Here is an 18,922-nt window from a genome sequence, read left to right as displayed (position 1 = left end):
AGAGCTAGCGGCGCCTGGAAAGGGAGGACTAGGCGGAGCTTCCCTCTCCTTTCCTCTCTGAAATCAATAACAATGTATTTCTTTCTTTAAAAAACGTATTTTATTGGTTTTTTCCAGAGAGGAAGGGAGAGGGATAGAGTTAGAAACATCGATGAGAGAGAAACATTGATCAGCTGCCTCCTGCACACCACCCACTGGGGATGTGCCCGCTACCAAGGTACATGCCCTTGACCGGAATCGAACCTGGGACCCTTCAGTCCGCAGGCCGATGCTCTATCCACTGAGCCAAACCGGTTATGGCAGGGGTCAGCAAACTCATTACTCAACAGAGCCAAATATCAACAGTACAATGATTGAAATTCCTTTTGAGAGCCAAATTTTTTAAAAAATATATTTTTATTGCTTTTTTACAGAGAGGAAGAGAGAGGGATAGAGAGCTAGAAACATCGATGAGAGAGAAACATCGATCAGCTGCCTCCTGCACACCTCCCACTGGGGATGTGCCCGCAACCAAGGTACATGCCCTTGACCGGAATCGAACCTGGGACCCTTCAGTCCGCAGGCCGACGCTCTATCCACTGAGTCACACCGGTTAGGGAAGGGGTTGGCAAACTCATTAGTCAACAGAGCCAAATATTAACAGGACGATTGAAATTTCTTTTGAGAGCCAAATTTTTTAAACTTAAACTTCTTCTAACGCCACTTCTTCAAAATAGACTCGCCCAGGCCGTGGTATTTTGTGGAAGAGCCACACTCAAGGGGCCAAAGAGCCGCATGTGGCTCGCGAGGCACAGTTTGCCGACCACAAGTAGGGCAATAACAATATATTTTAAAAAAGAAAAGGAAAGTCCTAACCGGTGTGGCTCAGTGGATAGAGCGTCGGCCTGCAGACTGAAGGGTCCCGGGTTCGATTCCGGTCAAGGGCATGTACCTTGGTTGCGGGCACATCCCCAGTGGGGGGTGTGCAGGAGGCAGCTGATCGATGTTTCTCTCTCATCGATGTTTCTGACTGTCTATCCCTCTCCCTTCCTCTCTGTAAAAAAATCAATAAAATATATTTTAAAAAATTAAAAAAGAAAAAAGAAAAGGAAAGACTGGGGCCCCAGCTTTTAAGGGAAACTGAAATCCAGGTCCATCCGTAAGAACTGGCTCTGGTTGAGATCTGGTGGAATTCTGGACCCTATCTCTTCAGCTCTACTCCCTTAACCGTTAGCGCCTAGGGAACTACATTTCCCAGAAAGCACTGCGCTCCGCGGCGCTGATGCTCGGCCAATGAAAACGGTCGTTTCCCCGAGGGCCGACGTTCTGGGCGGGATTTCCGGCGTGGCCTCAGCGGCGTTGACTTTGGGCGGTTCTGAGGGGCCGGGTCAGTGTCTTCAGTCACCGGGTGGCTGGTTTGTCTGCGGGGTGACAAGAGGGGGCGGAGCCAGACGAGGCTGAGGCTGAGGCTGAGGCTGCCGCCCTGGGTGACCCCCACTCTGCGTCGGGGGATCGGGGCGACCAGGTCCTCCACTCCCCGTCCTGGTCCCCGCACAGAGTCCGATGGCGGCGGCCGGGCGCCTCGGTGAGTGCGTCCCCGGGCCTCCCCCCCACCCCCCCGCGCCCCGGTGAGCGCCCCCCGGCGCCCCCGTGAGCGCCCCCCGCGCCCCCGTGAGCTCCGCCTGCTCAGGGAAGTCAGTGCCGGGGACCAGGAGTTCTGGTGGCCATAGCAGGGCGGGGAGGGGGGGGGGATGGCCGATCTGGGTGGGTTTTCAGAACCCGATGGGCCGCCCTGGCCGGTGTGGCTCAGTGGATAGAGCGTCGCCTGCAGGACCGAAGGGTCCCGGTTGGATTCGGGTCAAGGGCACAGGCCCGGGTTGCGGGCTGGGTCCCCAGTGAGGGGCGTGCAGGAGGCAGCGATCCATGATTCTCTCTCATCATGGATGTCTCTGTCTCTCTCTCCCTTCCTCCCTGAAATCAATAAAAATATTTAAAAAAAAAAAAAAACCGCCAGGCTTGTGCTGCCGCTGTTGCTCAGGTGGCTGAGTGCCGCCCCGGGCACCCCGAGGTGGCTGGGTTGGTTGCTGGTCGGGGCCCCTGCCCATTGTGGGCTCAGTTCCCAGTGGGTGGCGTGGAGGAGGCCTGGTTCCCGCTCATCAATCTCTCTCTCTAAAAAAAAAAAAAATCAATTAAAAATATAAAAACTGTACAGGCTTCCGTGCCGCATCAGACGTGGCCGTGACAGGCGGTAATTCTCAGGACAGACACTGAGTACCTGACACCCAGGAACGAGTTTGACCCAAGCTACAGCCCCCCTGGGTGGGCGCCCTCATCCTTCCCATTTTACAGGTGACAACACTGAGGCACAGGGAGATCACGCAGCTGCTGAGGGGCACCCCTGAGGATGGGGCCCAGGTGCTGTGAGGGTGCGCGGCTGAGCCCGTGGGGCCCACACCGTTGCCCACGGGGGTGCTTCCAGACCAGGCGGAGGTGAGCCAGGGGGTTCCCGGTGTCTGCTCCTCCTCCCCCGACGGTCCTTCCACCTGAGATCTCTGGGAAGTGGCCGCCCAAGGCCAGGGCGTTGAGTCCTGACCAGGGATTGTCTGGATTGGCCCCCCCCTCCCCGTTTCTGGCAGCCAGTGGCACCCGCAGAGATGATCAGGAGATGATGCGGGCGGCGAGGCGGAGCTGGGAATGCACTGGGCCTGGTGGAGGCAGCGGGAAGCAGCAATGGGACCTGGAACCCAGCCTGAAGCGCTGGGCCTCCATCCTGATGGTGTGGGAGCCAGGGAACCGCTGGAGAAGAGGCGGGGGGTGGGGGGGATGATGTGACCCAGACTTGACACGCTTTTTAGAGAGCAGACTGTGGGGTTGCAGGGAGGCCGGGGAGGAGGCCACGTGGCTGTGGAGGTCGGAGACGTGTGGAGTCTGTGTATGGATTTTAAGTAGATCTGAGCAAACTTTCTTTTTTCTTTTTTTTCTTTTTTTTAATATATCTTTATTGATTTCAGAGAGGAAGGGAGAGGGAGAGAGAGTTAGAAACATTGATGAGAGAGAAACATCGATCAGCTGCCTCCTGCACACCTCCCACTGGGGATGTGCCCGCAACCAAGGTACATGCCCTTGACCGGAATCGAACCTGGGACCCTTGAGTCCGCAGGCCGACGCTCTATCTACCGAGCCACACCGGCTAGGGGCTTTTTTAATTTATTGATTTGAGAGAGAGAGAAGGAGGGAGAAAGAAACATCGGTTTGTTGTTCCACTTATTTTTTTTTTTAAATATACTTTTATTGATTTCAGAGAGGAAGGGAGAGGGAGGAGAGATAGAAACATCCATGATGAGAGAGAATCATCAGTCGGCTGCCTCCTGCACGCCCCCTACTGGGGATGGAGCCCGCAACCCAGGCATGTGCCCTTGACCAGAATCGAACCCAGGACCCTTCAGTCCGCAGGCTGACGCTCTATCCACTGAGCCACACCAGGTAGGGCTGTTGTTCCATTTATTGGTTGATTCTTATGTGTGTCCTGACCGGGGATCGAACCCGCAACCTGGATGTATAGAGGACAAAGCTCTAACCCACGGAGCTACCCAGCCAGGGCCGTCCAAGAGGCCTTTCTCATGTGGTAGGAGGGGGAGAGAAGTGGAGAGTCAGGGGTGACTCTGCGATGTTTGGCCTTAGTAGCTAAAAACAAGGAAGTGCTAGGTGAGAGTCAAAGTTGATGTGAGAGAAATTTTTTCTTTTAAATCCTCACCCGAGGATACTTCCCTCTGGATTTCTAGAGAGAGTGGGAGAGAGAGGGAAAGACCGAGAGGAACATCGATGTGAGAGAAACACATCTATTGGTTGCCTCCCGCACGCGCCCCGACCAGGGCCCCGATAGGGAGGAGCCTGCAACCGAGGCACGTGCCCTGGACCGGAAAGAATCGAACCCGGTGCCGAAACCGGTTTGGCTCAGTGGATAGAGCGTCGGCCTGCGAACTGAAAGGTCCCGGGTTCGATTCCGGTCAAGGGCATGTACCTTGGTTGTGGGCACATCCCCAGTGGGAGGTGTGCAGGAGGCAGCTGATCGATGTTTCTCTCTCATCGATGTTTCTAGCTCTCTATCCCTCTCTCTTCCTCTCTGTGAAATATCAATAAAATATATTAAAAAAAAAAAAAAAAAAAAAAAAAAAAAAAAAAGAATCGAACCCGGGACCCTTTGGTCTGCAGGCCGACGCTCTAACCACTGGGAAACCTGGCCAGGTGTAAGAGTGGGCTTCAGTGGGAATAGTAGGCTCCAGGTTTTGCCCGTGTTGAACTGAGATGTTCCAGAGACTTTTTTTTTTTTTAAATATATTTTATTGATTTTTTACAGAGAGGAAGGGAGAGGGATAGAGAGTTAGAAACATCGATGAGAGAAACATCGATCAGCTGCCTCCTGCACACCTCCCACTGGGGCTGTGCCCGCCACCAAGGTACATGCCCTTGGCCGGAATCGAACCCGGGACCCTTCAGTCCGCAGGCTGACGCTCTATCCACTGAGCCAAACCGGTTTCGGCTTCCAGAGACTCTTGAGTGGATCTCAGTGGCACCTGGACCCAAGTCTGGGGTTCAGGTGAAGGGTCCAGGTGGAGACACCCAGGCCGCCGATGGTGGACGGACCACGCGGGAGCTGTGGGTCAGAGACCGCAGCGGCCGCTTCAGTCCTGGTGGCAGTGCCGTGAGGTCACGACGGGAGTGCGGGGCCAAGGGCTGTTCTCTTGCTGGCTACCCCCTTAGGGGTGGGGGGCTTCACAAAGGCACCTGAGGGAGAGTTGGGGCCATGGGGGGAGGGGTTGCGGGAGGGAGGAGGGGAATGGACAAGAGATGGATGTGCCGTAGCCGGTGTGGCTCAGTGGATAGAGCGTCGGGCTGTGGACCGAAGGAACTTGGGTTCGATTTTGGTCAAGGGCACGCCCTTGGTTGCAGGCTCCTCCCGGGTTGGGACGGGTGCAAGAGACAACCAATAGATGTGTTCCTCTCACATGGATGTTTCTCTCTGTCTTTCCCTCTCCCCCACTCTCCCTAAAAACCTATGGGGAAATATCCTCGGGTGAGGATTAAAAAGGAGAGAGACGAGGGGGTGTGAGGGGTGCGGGAAGAGATTGGACAAAAATCTTATATCTATGGATGAAGACAGTGGCCGGGGGTAAGGGCATGGGGTGGGGTGGGGAATCAGGTGGAGGGGAGCTATGGGGGAAAAAAAGAGGAACACCTGTAATAATCTGAACAATAAAGATTTATTAAAAACTAAAAAAAATAAAAATAATAAAAATATATTAAAAATGAATAAATAAATTTAAAAATATTATGTAGCAACATAAAAAAAAAAAAGAAGAAGAGAGACGGATGTGGAGATGTGGCAGTGAGGTGGCAGGGAAGGTGTGGCTCGCAGGCTCTGAGCTTTGCTGGATTAGTTCGGATCCAGGGGGGGCACGTGGGCCTGGGCCTCGTTAGCGGCAGAGGAAGCTGAGGCTGCTGAGGGGACACTTTGCAGCAGAGACGTGAGTGAAGGCTGAGGGTGTCTGAAACCTGCGTGTGGTTCCAGGTGGCTGAGGAGAGAGCGAGCGTCAGGGTCGAGCAGGGAGGCCTGGGTAGGATGGGATTCCTTTTTTTTTTAAAGCAGAGGTTCTCAACCTTTTTTTTTTTTTTTAATATATTTTATTAATTTTTTACAGAGAGGAAGAGAGAGGAGAGGGATAGAGAGTTAGAAACATCGATGAGAGAGAAACATCCATCAGCTGCCTCCTGCACACCTCCTACTGGGGATGTGCCCTCAACCAAGGTACGTGCCCTTGACCGGAATCGAACCTGGGACCTTTCCATCCGCAGGCCGACGCTCTATCCACTGAGCCAAACCGGTTTCGGCGGGATTCCTTTTTTTTAAAAAAATATATTTTTATTGATTTCAGAGAGGAAGGGAGAGGGAGAGAGAGATGGAAACATCCATGATGAGAGAGAATCATGGATCGGCTGCCTCCTGCACACCCCCCACTGGGGATCGAGCCCGCAACCCGGACATGTGCCCTTGGCCAGGGATTGAACCTGGGACCCTTCAGTGTGCAGGCCGACGCTCTATCCACTGAGCCACACCGGCCAGGGCCAGGACGGGATTCTGATCACATGTGCCAAGTCCTCCGGATGCCATGTGCACACGGGCGTGTGGTGAAGCCGGGAGATGCATGGAGGGGGAGGGGGGGCAGTGAGGGGTTGGGGACGCGAAGGGAGGTGCGGGAAGGAGTGGGGTGCACGTTCGGAGGCCGTGTAAACTGATGGCTTCAGACCCTCGTTTGTACTGGGGGCCGATGGACCCAAATTGGATGGTGGCCCAGGCCGGTGGCACAGTGGTCAGAGCTCCGGCCTGCATGCTGAAGGGTCCCCCGCACTTAATTCCCTCACATAGATGCTTTTTCCCCCGCACCCCGCTCTCTCTGTTCCTTCCCCGCTCTCCCACCCTGGCAGGGCCGTGTGACCTTTGAGGATGTGGCTGTGCACTTCTCCCGGGAGGAGTGGGGGCTCCTGGATGAGGCTCAGAGGTATCCGTACCGCACAGTGATGCTGGAGAACTTGGCGCCGATGGCCTCTCTGGGTGAGCGTCCCCTGCCCTCCCCGCCCCGAGGGTGCGCTGCCGCCCCTCTTCCCGAGCTGCCCGAAGCCTTGTGGGGATGAGGAACCCCCGCAGTCAGCCGGGTGCCTCACACCCTGGGCCTCTCCCTGGCCTGGTTCGACTGTGAGGGTCCATGCGGTTCTGTCCCCAGGCTCTGGCCTCTTCCTGTGTTTGACGTGGGATCTGCCTGTGGCAGGAATTGAGGCACCAGCACAGTCACAGCCTGAGGGGGTCGTCTGCCATGGGGTGGGCTGCCCTGACCCACCCGTCTTGTCTCTCCTGGTTTCCCACTGGGGATGGAGCCTGCAAACCAGGAATCGAACCATGACCTCCTGGCTCATAGGCCGATGCTCAGCCACGGAGCCATGCCGGTCAGGCAGTTGCTTTGATTTTTTCAGGGTCTGAACATACCCTTCTGGACTGTGTTCCTGTGTAACCAGCAGCTTCGGGCCCTCAGGAGCCGATCCTTGTGTCCCGGCTGCTCCTGAGGCCCCCACTGGCTTGGGAGCTTGTCAGAAAGTCCACCAGAAAGGCACACCCTTCCCCACACGGCCTCTGGCCCCTCCTCCTGCCACAGCCCCGGGACTCGGCTGGGTGTGTCGGATGCAGGTTTGTGAGGGTGCTGGCCCTCCCCCCGAGGCCCACGTCTCTTCCTCAGCTCGTCTCTGCTTCCAGGCTGCGGGCGTGGAGCAGAGGCTGAGGAGGGTGTGCCTGCAGGAGGAGTGCCCAGAATAAACCATCGCCAACACCGGAAGCTGCACTGTGGAGAGAAGCCCTTGGGAGGAGAAGAGGGGGCGCAGGGCGAGAAGGACTTTCCAGCCGGCACCGGTCTCACACAGCAGGAGACTCACAGTACAGGGGCGCCACGCAGGGCCGCCCAGCGTCACCCCAAAAGAAGGCAATACAGCCCTAACTGGTTTGGCTCAGTGGATAGAGCGTCAGCCTGCGGACTCAAGGGTCCCAGGTTCGATTCCAGTCAAGGGCATGTACCTTGGTTGCGGGCACATCCCCAGGAGGGGGTGTGCAGGAGGCAGCTGATTGATGTTTCTCTCTCATCGATGTTTCTGACTCTCTATTCCTCTCCCTTCCTCTCTGTAAAAAAATCAATAAAATATATTAAAAAAAAAAAAAAGAAGAAGGCAATACAAGTGCAGCGAGTGTGGGAAAGCCTGTGGTCAGAAATACTTAACTTGCGGAGCACCAGAGACTACACACCAGAGAGAGGCCGTACGAATGCAGCACATGTGGGAGGTTATTTAGCCATAAACCCAACCTTTTTGTGCAGCAAGTAGTTCACACTGGTGAAAGGCCTTACGGCTGTAGCGAATGCGGGAAATCCTTCAGCCGCAAGGCCGACCTCATCCAGCCCCGGAGAGTTCACACCGGAGAGAAGCCCTTTACGTGCAGTGAGTGTGGGAAAGCCTTCAGGCATCGCTCCACGCTCACCCAGCACCGCGGGGTCCACACTGGGGTGAGGCCTTTTGAGTGCAGCGAATGTGGGAAATCCTTTAGCTTCAGCTCGGGCCTCGTGAAACACCGGCGAGTTCACACTGGAGAAAGGCCTTACGAGTGCACCGAATGTGGGAAATTCTATAGCCACAAGGCGAGTCTTACTGCTCACTGGCAAGTTCACACTGGAGAAAGGCCTTACGAGTGCACTGAATGTGGGAAATTTATAGCCACAAGGCGAGTCTTACTGCTCACTGGCAAGTTCACACGGGAGAAAGGCCTTACTGCGGACAACGGTTCAGTGAGAATTCGAGCCTGGGCAAGCACCAGAGGGTGCACCCCGGAGCGAGGCCTTATGAGTGCGGGGAATGTGGGAAATGTTTTCGCTGCAGCTCCAGCCTGGTTAAACATCGGAGGACTCACACCGGAGACGCAGCAGGAGTGTGGTGATTGTGGGAAACCCTTTAGCCAGCGTTTCAACCTCATTCAACACCAGAAAGTCCACAGAGGAGAGAGGTCTTGAATGTAGCTCATGTGGACAAGCCTTTAACCTAAAGTCTGTCGGATCCGAAGGGACGCTCCACACCCAGGAAGGCCTGTGGACACTGACCACGCAGAGAGGTTCAGCCAAAGCTTCCTTAACCTCCTCCAACACCGGACGTTCGGGCTGGAGAAAGGTCTCAGGAGTGCAGGGCACCTGCTGTCCCTGGTCACCCCACCCCAGTGTTCCCAACGGGGGCACACGCCCACGGGGGGGCAGTTTGATTTTTTTTTTTAAACCTATTTTTATTGATTTCAGAGAGGAAGGGGAGGGGAGAGAGAGAGAAACATCAATGTTGAGAGAGAATCATTGATTGGCTTCCTCCTCCACACCCCCTACTGGGGATTGAGCCCGGAACCCGGGCATGTACCCTCGACCAGAATCGAACCTGGGACCTTCCAGTCTGCAGGCCGACACTATCCACTGAGCCAAACCGGCTAGGACGGTGGTTTGATTTTTAAAGGGGGCAGCTCGAGAATTGAATTATTAACAGTGAATTTTTTGCATTTCTTATGGTTCTAGGGGCCTCATCTACAGTATATAAATAGATATTGTGACATATTTATGCCTTTCAGTTCTCTCATATGTTTTCAAACTTTACTTGCTTTTTTCATATCACTTCATCTTTTTTTTTTTTTTTTAACAATTTCTTAGTGATTTCTTCCTGAGTACTGCAGCTGTCCTTCCGTTCTTTTATTTTTCTCTTTCGTGGATGCCATGTTCTTTGGAAGCTTGTTTAGACCAAGCTCATGGCCATTTAGGCTTCCTCCATGTGAACAGCAGTTCACTTTTTGAATAATAAGAATTATACGTTGCAGGGGGGGTGGCATCAGGATTTAGGATGATTAGGGAGAATCATTGATCGGCTGCCTCCTGCACGCCCCCCACTGGGGATCGAGCCCACAACCCAGGCATGTGCCCTTGACCGGAGTCAAACCTGGGACCCTTCAGTCCACAGGCCGACGCTCTATCCCAGGGGTCCTCAAACTACAGCCCGCGGGCCACATGCGGCCCGCCGAGGACATTGATCCGGCCCGCCGGGGGCCGCTGCCTGTCCTGCTTAGCAGCCAACTCGTCCCGGGCCCACAGTGCGCATAGGAATTTGTTCATAGGTTTTTTTTTAAACTATAGTCCGGCCCTCCCACGGTCTGAGGGACAGGGAACTGGCCCCTGTTTAAAAAGTTTGAGGACCCCTGCTCTATCCACTGAGTAAAGCCAGCTAGGGCTCTTCATGAATATTTCTAGCTCTCCTTCTCCCTTCCTCTCTGAAATTAATAAAATAAAAAATTTTTAAAAAAGAAGTGACTGATAAACGCATACTAGTAATTAAGTGGAACAACAAATTGATGCTTCTCTCTCCCTTTCCCTTTCTCTCTAAAAATCAATCAACAGCCGAAACCAGTTTGGCTCAGTGGATAGAGCATCGGCCTGCGGACTGAGGGGTCCCGGGTTCGATTCCGGTCAAGGGCATGTACCTTGGTTGCGGGCACATCCCCAGTGGGGGGTGTGCAGGAGGCAGCTGATGGATGTTTCTCTCTCATCGATGTTTCTAACTCTCTATCCCTCTCCCTTCCTCTCTGTAAAATATCAATAAAATATGTTAAAAAAAAAAAAAAAAGAGAACCCTCCACTCTAAAAAAAAAAAAAAAGAGCATCGGCCTGTGGACGGAAGGGTCCCGGGTTCGATTCCGGTCAAGGGCACGTACCTTGGTTGCGGGTAGGAGGTGTGCAGGAGGCAGCTGATCGATGTTTCTCTCTCATTGATGTTTCTAACTCTCTATCCCTCTCCCTTCCTCTCTGTATAAAATCAATAAAATATATTTAAAAAAATAAAAATAAAAATCAATCAATAAAAAAAGATAGTATAGAGTTGGGGCCAGATCGGGGCCAGGGCTGCCTTAGCTAGAACGGAAGCCTGGGAAAGCTTCCCCTGAGAGGTGATGCTGACGCACAGGGAGGGTGCAGAGAGACCGCCCCACAGACACCTGGGGACAGGGCGAGGGAAAGGCTGCAGAAGCCGCAGGAGTCGGGCAAGTTCAAGGCCATCTGGGTGGGTGCCCTGAGCGAGGGAAGGAGAGCCCTGCAGGCCGCTGTGGGCGGCTCGTGGATTGTAAGAGTGATGGGAGCCCCTGAGGGGGAGACCCGGGCATCCGTGGAGCCGTTTTTCCAGTATCTTACAAGCCCAGGCCACTCTAGTCTTGGCACAGAGCAACAGTTCTGAGCTGGGAACAGCCTCAAGAAGCAACTAACTGGCCCTGGCTGGTTTGGCTCGGTGGATAGAGCGTCGGCCTGCGGACTGAAGGGTCCCGGGTTCGATTCCGGTCAAGGGCATGGACCTTGGTTGTGGGCACATCCCCAGTGGGAGGTGTGCAGGAGGCAGCTGATCGATGTTTCTCTCATCGATGTTTCTAACTATCCCTCTCTGTAAAAAATCAATTTAAAAAAAAGAAGAAGCAACTAACTGGCCCGGCCGGTGTGGCTCAGTGGTTGAGTGTCAACCTGAACCAGGAGGTCACGGTTCGATTCCAGGTCAAGGCACAGGCCTGGGTGGTGGGCTCCATCCCCAGTGTGTGTGGGGGGGGGCGTGCAGGAGGCAGCCGATCAATGGTTCTCTCTCATCATGGATGTTTCTCTTCCCCTCTCCCCTCCTCTCTGAAATCAATAAATATAAAACAAAATAAGGCGAATATCCAATAGCATTTCTTTAAGAAAACCAAAAGCAGCTAACTGAATGGAAGACGTTGTCAGAGGGCCCCACACATTCCAACACAAGGAAGTATCAGGCGCTGGAGGGATTACAGCCCACTTTGTTTATTTAAATATATTTTTACTGATTTCACAGAAGCACGGGAGAGAGAGAAACATCAGTGATGAGGGGGAACCACCCATCGGCTGCCTCCTGCGCGCCCCACACTGGGGATGGAGCCCCCAACCCAGGCAGGTGCCCGGACCACATGCCCCGGGGAACGGAACCTTGAACTCCCGGGTCACAGGTCGATGCTCCACCACTGAGCCAGCGCCCCCCCCCCCCGCTGCCCCCCCCCCCGCCCCCCCGGGCTGGGCTCCCTTTTCAGATACAACGTTGCGGCCTGAACAGGAACACGGATTCGCTAAGGGTCAGTGGGAGGCCGGTTGCACGCACTGTGAACCCAAAGGCAAACCCTAACCCTTCCTCTGCCCGCCCCAGCCTCGTTCCTGGCGGCTGCGTCTCCATGGCAACGCTGGACCCTGGGGCGCACACATCACCCAAGAGTCCTTTCCAGTTTCTTCAATCCAGACGGGACGTGGTCATGATGCCTCTTTTGTAACCACAAGCGCAGGGCAGCAAGGGCCTTGCTCAAGGTCACAGCCAAGGTCAGGGGCGCAGCCCGGCCCACAGGGAGGTTCCCGCGGGTTGGGTGGGTTGGGTCGCGCTCCCCCAGTGCACGCACGCGCTCCGTGTCTCCCTCCCACGCGGCACCCCTTGGGGGCAGGAACGGGACCGGCCCCACGTCGTCGTCCCGGCCTGAACAGCAATAGGGGAGACCAGAGTGACCCCATTCCTGGGTGCGAGACACCAGGGCCTGGACCTGGCGAGGCGAGGGGAGGCGTCACCGGACCCCCTCCGACCGGAGCGCGGGAGGGGCTGGGGCCCCATCCACTCGCCTGCGCCTGCGCCGTCCGACTGCGCGTGGGCACCGGGCCCCTCGCGGGCTCAGCCAACCGCCTAACCGTCCCCCAGGTCCCCCGCGGGCTCAGCCAACGTCCCCCAGGCCCAGGGGGGCGCAGGCGGGGCGCCTCGCTGTCCTCGCCGCTGGCTGGCCGGGGTCCCTCCTCTGGGTAAGGAGTTTCCTCCTGCATCGGCCGAGCTGGGGACCCTCGGACCCCGCCAGGAGCTGAGGGCCCCGAGGCGGGGAGGGAGCGGGCAGGGGCTCACGGAGGCTCCGGGGGCGGGGCGGCCTCTGGGCTTTCCCGAGGTGCCCCCCGTGTTTCCTGCCGCAGGCACGGTTTTGATGACGGACAGCCGTGCTGCTGAGCATCACCCCACAGAGCTGTGCGCACCCCACCCAGCGGGCAGCGCGCCAGCGTGGGCAGGCCGGCCCCTGACCCCGGTTCCCTTTTTGGTCCTCCCCGCGCGCCTTAGGGACATTCCAGGGCAATGAAATCCCCTCCATGCTGTGACTCCTGACGAGCTCCAGGTGCGGTCGAGACTTCCGAGGGGAGACCCCGGATTGAGGAGCTGGGGGAGCATCGGGAACACACACGGGATCGGAGTGGAGGCCCGAGCAGACACTGGCTGGCTGAGCAGCCGGACCGATGAGCAGGGGGGAGGCCAGAACTCGGCAGGGCGGCCAGGGCACGCGTCACGGCTTCGGCGGCCTCTGCAGGCCGATGTAGGGTGGACACGGTCAAAGGTCACGATGGTATTTGGAGAACAAAGGCCGGGGAGACACGGGGCCAGGGAATGCCTTTGGAATCTACTGGGTGAAGGGAAGGATGAAGGAATGAATGGAGGGTGTGGGTGGGATGCAGAATACAGAGGAAACAGCAATTTGAAGGGAGAAGAAATATATGGTTTTTCCTGAGTTGGGAATACAACTTACAAGAAAATGTGTGCTGTTACTATTGTCATTGTGGTTAACGTTACGATGCGGCTACGGGGGACCATCCACGGGGACCGCCAGTTTACACCAGTTTGGCAGTTTAAGTGTGAAGACAGGCACGTACTCGGGAGCACCGGTACAGGAGGAAACTCATTCCCGTAGCGGGGTGGGGGGCAGGGGATGAGGGGGGTGGGGGGTGAGGGGGGGATGTCCAGCCTGCAGCTGCACAAGGCCCGAGAACTCACTTGGTCTGGCCCTGCCAAGGCGTGAGGGGGAGTTCATTAAATGTTTGGCCAAATAGCCCTGACCGGTGTGGCTCCGTGGATAGAGCGTCGGCCTGCGGACTGAAGGGTCCCGGGTTCGATTCCGGTCAAGGGCATGTACCTTGGTTGCGGGCACATCCCCAGTGGGAGGTGTGCAGGAGGCAGCTGATCGATGTTTCTCTCTCATCGATGTTTCTAACTCTCTGTCCCTCTCCCTTCCTCTCTGTAAAAAATCAATAAAATATATATTAAAAAAAAATAAAAAATAATAAAATAAAATAAAATGTTTGGCCAAATACAGCAGGCTACTGTTTAAGTGGATAATTTAGTATGGCCTGCGAACGATGTTGTAAATATCCAAATGGCCCTTGGCAGACCAAGGTTTCTTAATATGTTTTTATTGATTTCAGAGAGGGAGAGAAAGGGAGAGAGAGAGAGAGAGAGAGAGAGAGAGAGAGAGAGAGAGAGAAACATCAATGATGAGAGAGAATCACTGATTGGCTGCCTCCTGCACGCCTCACAACAGGGGGGACCAAGCCTGCAACCCGGGCCTGTGCCCTGATGGCGAATCGAACTGCGACCTCCTCGGTCATAGGTCACCGCTCATCCACTGAGCCATGCCGGCGGGGCTTGAACCTTCTTTTCGAGTGTACTTTGCTCCCTCTCTGTGTCCAGCTGTATTTCTTTTTTTTTTTTTAATATATTTTATTGATATTTCACAGAGAGGAAGGGAGAGGGATAGAGAGCTAGAAACATCGATGAGAGAAAAACATCGATCAGCTGCCTCCTGCACACCTCCCACTGGGGATGTGCCCGCAACCAAGGTACATGCCCTTGACCGGAATCGAACCCGGGACCTTTCAGTCCGCAGGCCGACGCTCTATCTACTGAGCCAAACCGGTTTCGGCTCCAGCTGTATTTCTAACAGCGCTAAACTGGAAACAACGCCCTGCCTGTGAGCAGGAGAACGGCTGAACAAAGAGGGGTGTAGCCCCGTGGTCGGCAAACCGCGGCTCGCGAGCCACATGCGGCTCTTTGGCCCCTTGAGTGTGGCTCTTCCACAAAATACCACGGCCTGGACAAGTCTATTTGGAAGAAGTGAGTGGCATTAGAAGAAGTTTAAGTTTTAAAAATGTGGCTCTCCAAAGAAATTTCCATCGTTGTCCTGCGGATATTCGGCTCTGGGGACGAATGAGTTTGCCGACCACTGGGCTAGCCACAGGGACGAACACCAAGCGATGTAAGGATGACTGTTCCCATAAGCAACATGGATGAATCCCAGCACGACGAGGTGGGTACCACGCGTCCGAAGAAGGAGTGAGCGCTGGATTCCGGACGATGCACACCAAGTTGTTAAAGACAGCGAAGGGCGGGACTCCTGTCGGCCAGGAGGGACAGCAGAGGTGATTAGAGGGTACGAGGGGAGTCGTGGATATGCTGACTGTGCTCACGACTGTGTTCTGGCTTACATATCTGACGGAAGTTTCTATAGGTTACTGCGTGTCAATCATGCTTTGGTAAAGGCGCTAAAAGATGTGTATCTCCCACAGGCTTTGGGAAGCAGAAGTGTGAACCACCCAGTGCTGACTCCACTCCGTTTCCCCTGTTCCCGGAGAGGGGCGGCCCCGGCTCCGTCTCGGAAACATCGGGAGCAGCGGATCTGTGACCGCAGGAGCACGGCTGATGGCAGAGCCACAGCCGAGACAGCGGACGCCGTTCTCTGTCCTGCCTCTGAGCAGTGGACTGGAGCCGAGGCCCAGAATGACAGCGGGGACCCACAAAACCTTCATTTTCTTTAAATACATTTTTTATTGACGTCAGAGAGGAAGGGAGAGGGAGAGAGAGAGAAACATCCATGATGAGAGAGAATCATGGATCGGCTGCCTCCTGGACGCCCCACACTGGGGATCGAGCCCGCAACCTGGGCCTGTGCCCTTGACTGGAATCGAACCCGGGACCCCTCAGTCCGCAGGCCGACGCTCTATCCACTGAGCCACACCAGGTCGGGCATTTTTAAAAAATTATTTATTGTTAATCCTCATCCGAGGATATTCTTCCACTGGTCTTTTTAGAGAGAGTGGAAGAGGGGGGGAAAGAGAGGGACACCCCTGTGAGACAGACACATCGATTGGTTGCCTCCCGCATGTGCCCCGACAGGCCCAGGAAGGAGCTTTCAACCAAGCACATGCCCTTGACCGGAATCGAACCCGGGACCCGTAGGTCCGCAGGTCACGCTCTATCCACTGAGCCACACCGGCCAGGGCTCACCAAACCTTTAGATTATTTGCTGTGACAGTGGCTTCAGCTGCAGGATACACCCTCCGGGGCTGCTCAGAGCCTCTGGGAGGTTTCCGGACGCACGTCCATTAGAGGCACCTCCGTCGGGTTTGCAGCGGCTCCTCTCTGCCTGTCGGGTACACCCAGGGTTTCCGTCCCCACGAGGGCTGAAACCCGCTCCCCGGGTCTGAGGCGCGGCACCCGTCTACATGCAGAATTCTTTTTTTTTTTTTCTTTTTAAAATATATTTTATTGATATTTTACAGAGAGGAAGGGAGAGGGATAGAGAGCTAGAAACATCGATGAGAGAGAAACATCCATCAGCTGCCTCCTGCACACCCCCCACTGGGGATGTGCCCGCAACCAAGGTACATGCCCTTGACCGGAATCGAACCCGGGACCCTTCAGTCTGCAGGCCGACGCTCTATCCACTGAGCCAAACCGGTTTCGGCTTCATGCAGAATTCTGACCATCAGGACACCTGGCTCCCTTTTCCCCCTATTTTTTATTTTTTATTTATTTATTTTTTTAAAAATATATTTTATTGATACTTCACAGAGAGGAAGGGAGAGTGATAGAGAGTTAGAAACATCGATGAGAGAGAAACATCAATCAGCTGCCTCCTGCACACCTCCCACTGGGGATGTGCCTGCAACCAAGGTACGTGCCCTTGACCAGAATCGAACCCGGGACCCTTCAGTCCGCAGGCCGACGCTCTATCCACTGAGCCACACCGGTTTCGGCTCCCCCCTATTTTTTAATTCCTCATTGTTCCTTACACGTGGCTCCTTCGTAGAACCGGGTGAAAGGTTTCCCCTCGACAGCACTGAGTTATGTGGGACCCTCTGGGGACCCCCAGAGACACTGGAGCTGCCCAAACGCGTGAGCCCTCCTCAGGGCGACCTGTGGTCTCCGGATAAACCGAGGCCGCAAATCCGGAGCACCTTCCAGGGGGTCTTGGCCGCCGTGCAAACTGGGCCCGCATCGGGAACAGTCAGACGTGCTATCATGACCAGATCCGGTGCCGCGGGGGCACGGGAATGCCGGGGGTGGGGGGGCACGGGGATGCGGGGGGCACTTTGTAAAGTCACGATCCTCTGACCAACAAGCGATACCTCTGAAACGAAAACGAAGCAGCACTCGATGGACTCGCTCTGCCTCTGCCTCCTGGCCGAGCGCTGTGAACAGTGTTTCAGCCCCCGGGGGGCCGGGGGGGGGGCAGCAGGAACTGGAACCAGCTGTGGGAGTCCTCGGCCCGGCACCCCACCTCCCTGTGGTCCTGCCGCCTGGTGATGGAGCCTCTGAGAGGGGGCGCGCGTGGGGGGCTGAGCCTCCTTTGCAGCGGGAGCGTGGCTGTCTGTTCTGTGACATTCGATTACCCTTTGGGCCTAAGGGAAGTGGCTGTAAGAGTTCTGGGTTTGCTGCGGCCGCATCATCGAAACCAATCTCTCTGCCCTTCGTGGCACCTCCTCCTGCACCGTCCACTGAAACGCAGGCTCTCTCCACACCCCGCTCCGCACCTGGCCCCGTGGATAAGCCTGCCGTCGAGACCAAGAAACAAAGGGGCCTCTGGGGAAAGACACAGCACCTGGCAGGAATGCACAACTCGGCTGGCGCTGGAGTTCCTGAAAAGGCTTCTTTAGAAGTAAAAGAGCAGACCTTCCCTTCATACAAACCAAGCCCGATCCTGTTTTCCGCCCGCCCCACAGCGCACAGCACCCCCACGATGAGAGGGGGACTCGACAATGAACCTTCCCTACGGCTCGGAACACAGCGACGGGGCAGCAGCCACCAGGTGGGGCCTGGAGGCCGGAAGAATCGGCTGTCGGGGGAGAGCCACCGTTTCCACGGAGAAGGCCGCCTTCCGGCTGCGCCAGCAGATCTGTTCACGGCGCCGCCTGGGTCCGCTCCGGCCGGAACCAGAAGGGGCCCAGGGTCCGGGCACGGACCGCCCGCCTCTCCTCCGGGGAGGGGCACCAGCACAGACACCCAACTCGCCTCGGGGACATGGCGTGACCGGTTAAACCCTGTGCCAGGCCGGGGAGGCAGGTCAGCTTCTGCCAGGGGGACGGCAGGGTCGGAGCTGGCAAGGGCCCTGGGGCCTGAGAACGGGGCCCGCAGCGCCTGCGAGCCCACACCCGCCTGGAACGCGGGGGGAAGCTCGGCCTTCTGGACGGTTGGAAGCGTGAGGGTCAGCGTCAGGCACGTGGCTTCTCAGACGCGTCCCGGGTCGTGACGGTGAGCAAGGAGACGCACGTTTCCTCCCGGCCTGAGGCTTTTCTCAAGTGGGGACAGCAGATGCTGGCGCTCATGGGGCCTCTCCGAGGTGTGGGATTTGGGGTGGAGGCGGAGGCTGGAGTGTTGGCTGGAGGACCTGTCCGTTGGCTGCACTCATAGGGCCTTTCTCCAGTGTGTACTGCCTGGGGTTGAATGAGAACAGACTTGCCTGAAGGATTTCCCACATCGGCCACCCTCATCCCGCAGAGCTGAGGCTGCCTCTCCCGCCAAAGGGCTCCCCGCCCCCACGCCCACGTGGCCTTTCTCCAGTTTGAACCCTGACGTCCGGTGAAGCGGCTCCGCAGTTCAGCGAGGCTGTGGCTTTGGCAGCTTCCCGCGGTCTGCGCACACGTCGGGCCTTACTCCCGTGTGACCCCTGCTGTGCCCATCCAGTCTGCATTGGACCCCAAGTTTCTCCCACACGCACGCCACGCGTGCGGCCTCTCTCCAGCGTGACCCCAGAGCTGAACGAGTGAGTGACTTCAGCAGGAGTCTCCCCGGCTGACTAGACTCCGGGTGCTGTGACTTGGGGAACTGGAGGGAAGGCTGCAGGGATGCGGGGTGTACGGTGCGGGGTCCCCAGAGAGAATTTGCACCCCCGCCGTGATTACAGTTTTGTGCCTTTCAGTAAGTGCTAAAGGTGATTTATGTGTGTTTAAACCACGTTGGTGGGCCCTGGCCAGTGCTCCTCAGTGGTTAGAGCATTGGCCCACGCACCGAAGGGCTGCGGGTTCAGTTCCCGGTCAAGGGCACGCACGTGGGTGCGGTGTGGTCGCTGGCCCGAGTCGGGTTACGTTTGGGAGGCAGCCAGGCTGGGTGTCCGTGGGAAGGACGGACGGACGGGCCAGGACACTGAGGTGGGTGGGGGGGTCTGACCCAGGAGGTCTAAGTGCCAAGTTGTCCAGCGTCACATCGGGGCACAGGC

General features: G+C 56.2%; 1 protein-coding gene and 1 long non-coding RNA gene across 3 annotated transcripts in view; both read left to right on the top strand.

Annotated features, from left to right (window-relative positions):
• LOC308235274 (uncharacterized protein) overlaps positions 1–1,059 on the top strand; it is a gene marked incomplete at its 5' end in the record, with an annotated part of 59,761 nt that extends 58,702 nt beyond the window's left edge. The window contains one exon of the mRNA XM_080644035.1: positions 869–1,059. The remainder of the gene's footprint in view (positions 1–868) is intronic.
• Positions 1,060–1,340: 281 nt separating this feature from the next.
• On the top strand, positions 1,341–9,986 carry LOC308235654. 2 transcript variants are annotated; one of them, XR_013959203.1, is made up of 4 exons: positions 1,359–1,564; positions 2,329–2,469; positions 6,463–6,589; positions 7,006–9,986. It is a non-coding gene; the product is annotated as an uncharacterized lncRNA (long non-coding RNA). The 2 variants fall into 2 exon arrangements; XR_013959202.1 differs by lacking the exon at positions 2,329–2,469 and having other exon boundaries at positions 1,341–1,564.
• Positions 9,987–18,922: the final 8,936 nt, after the last annotated feature.

Source organism: Plecotus auritus, assembly GCF_963455305.1.
Source record: "Plecotus auritus genome assembly, chromosome: 10".
In the NCBI taxonomy this organism is placed as follows: Eukaryota; Metazoa; Chordata; class Mammalia; order Chiroptera; family Vespertilionidae; genus Plecotus; species Plecotus auritus.
This window is presented reverse-complemented; position numbering and strand designations above follow the sequence as displayed.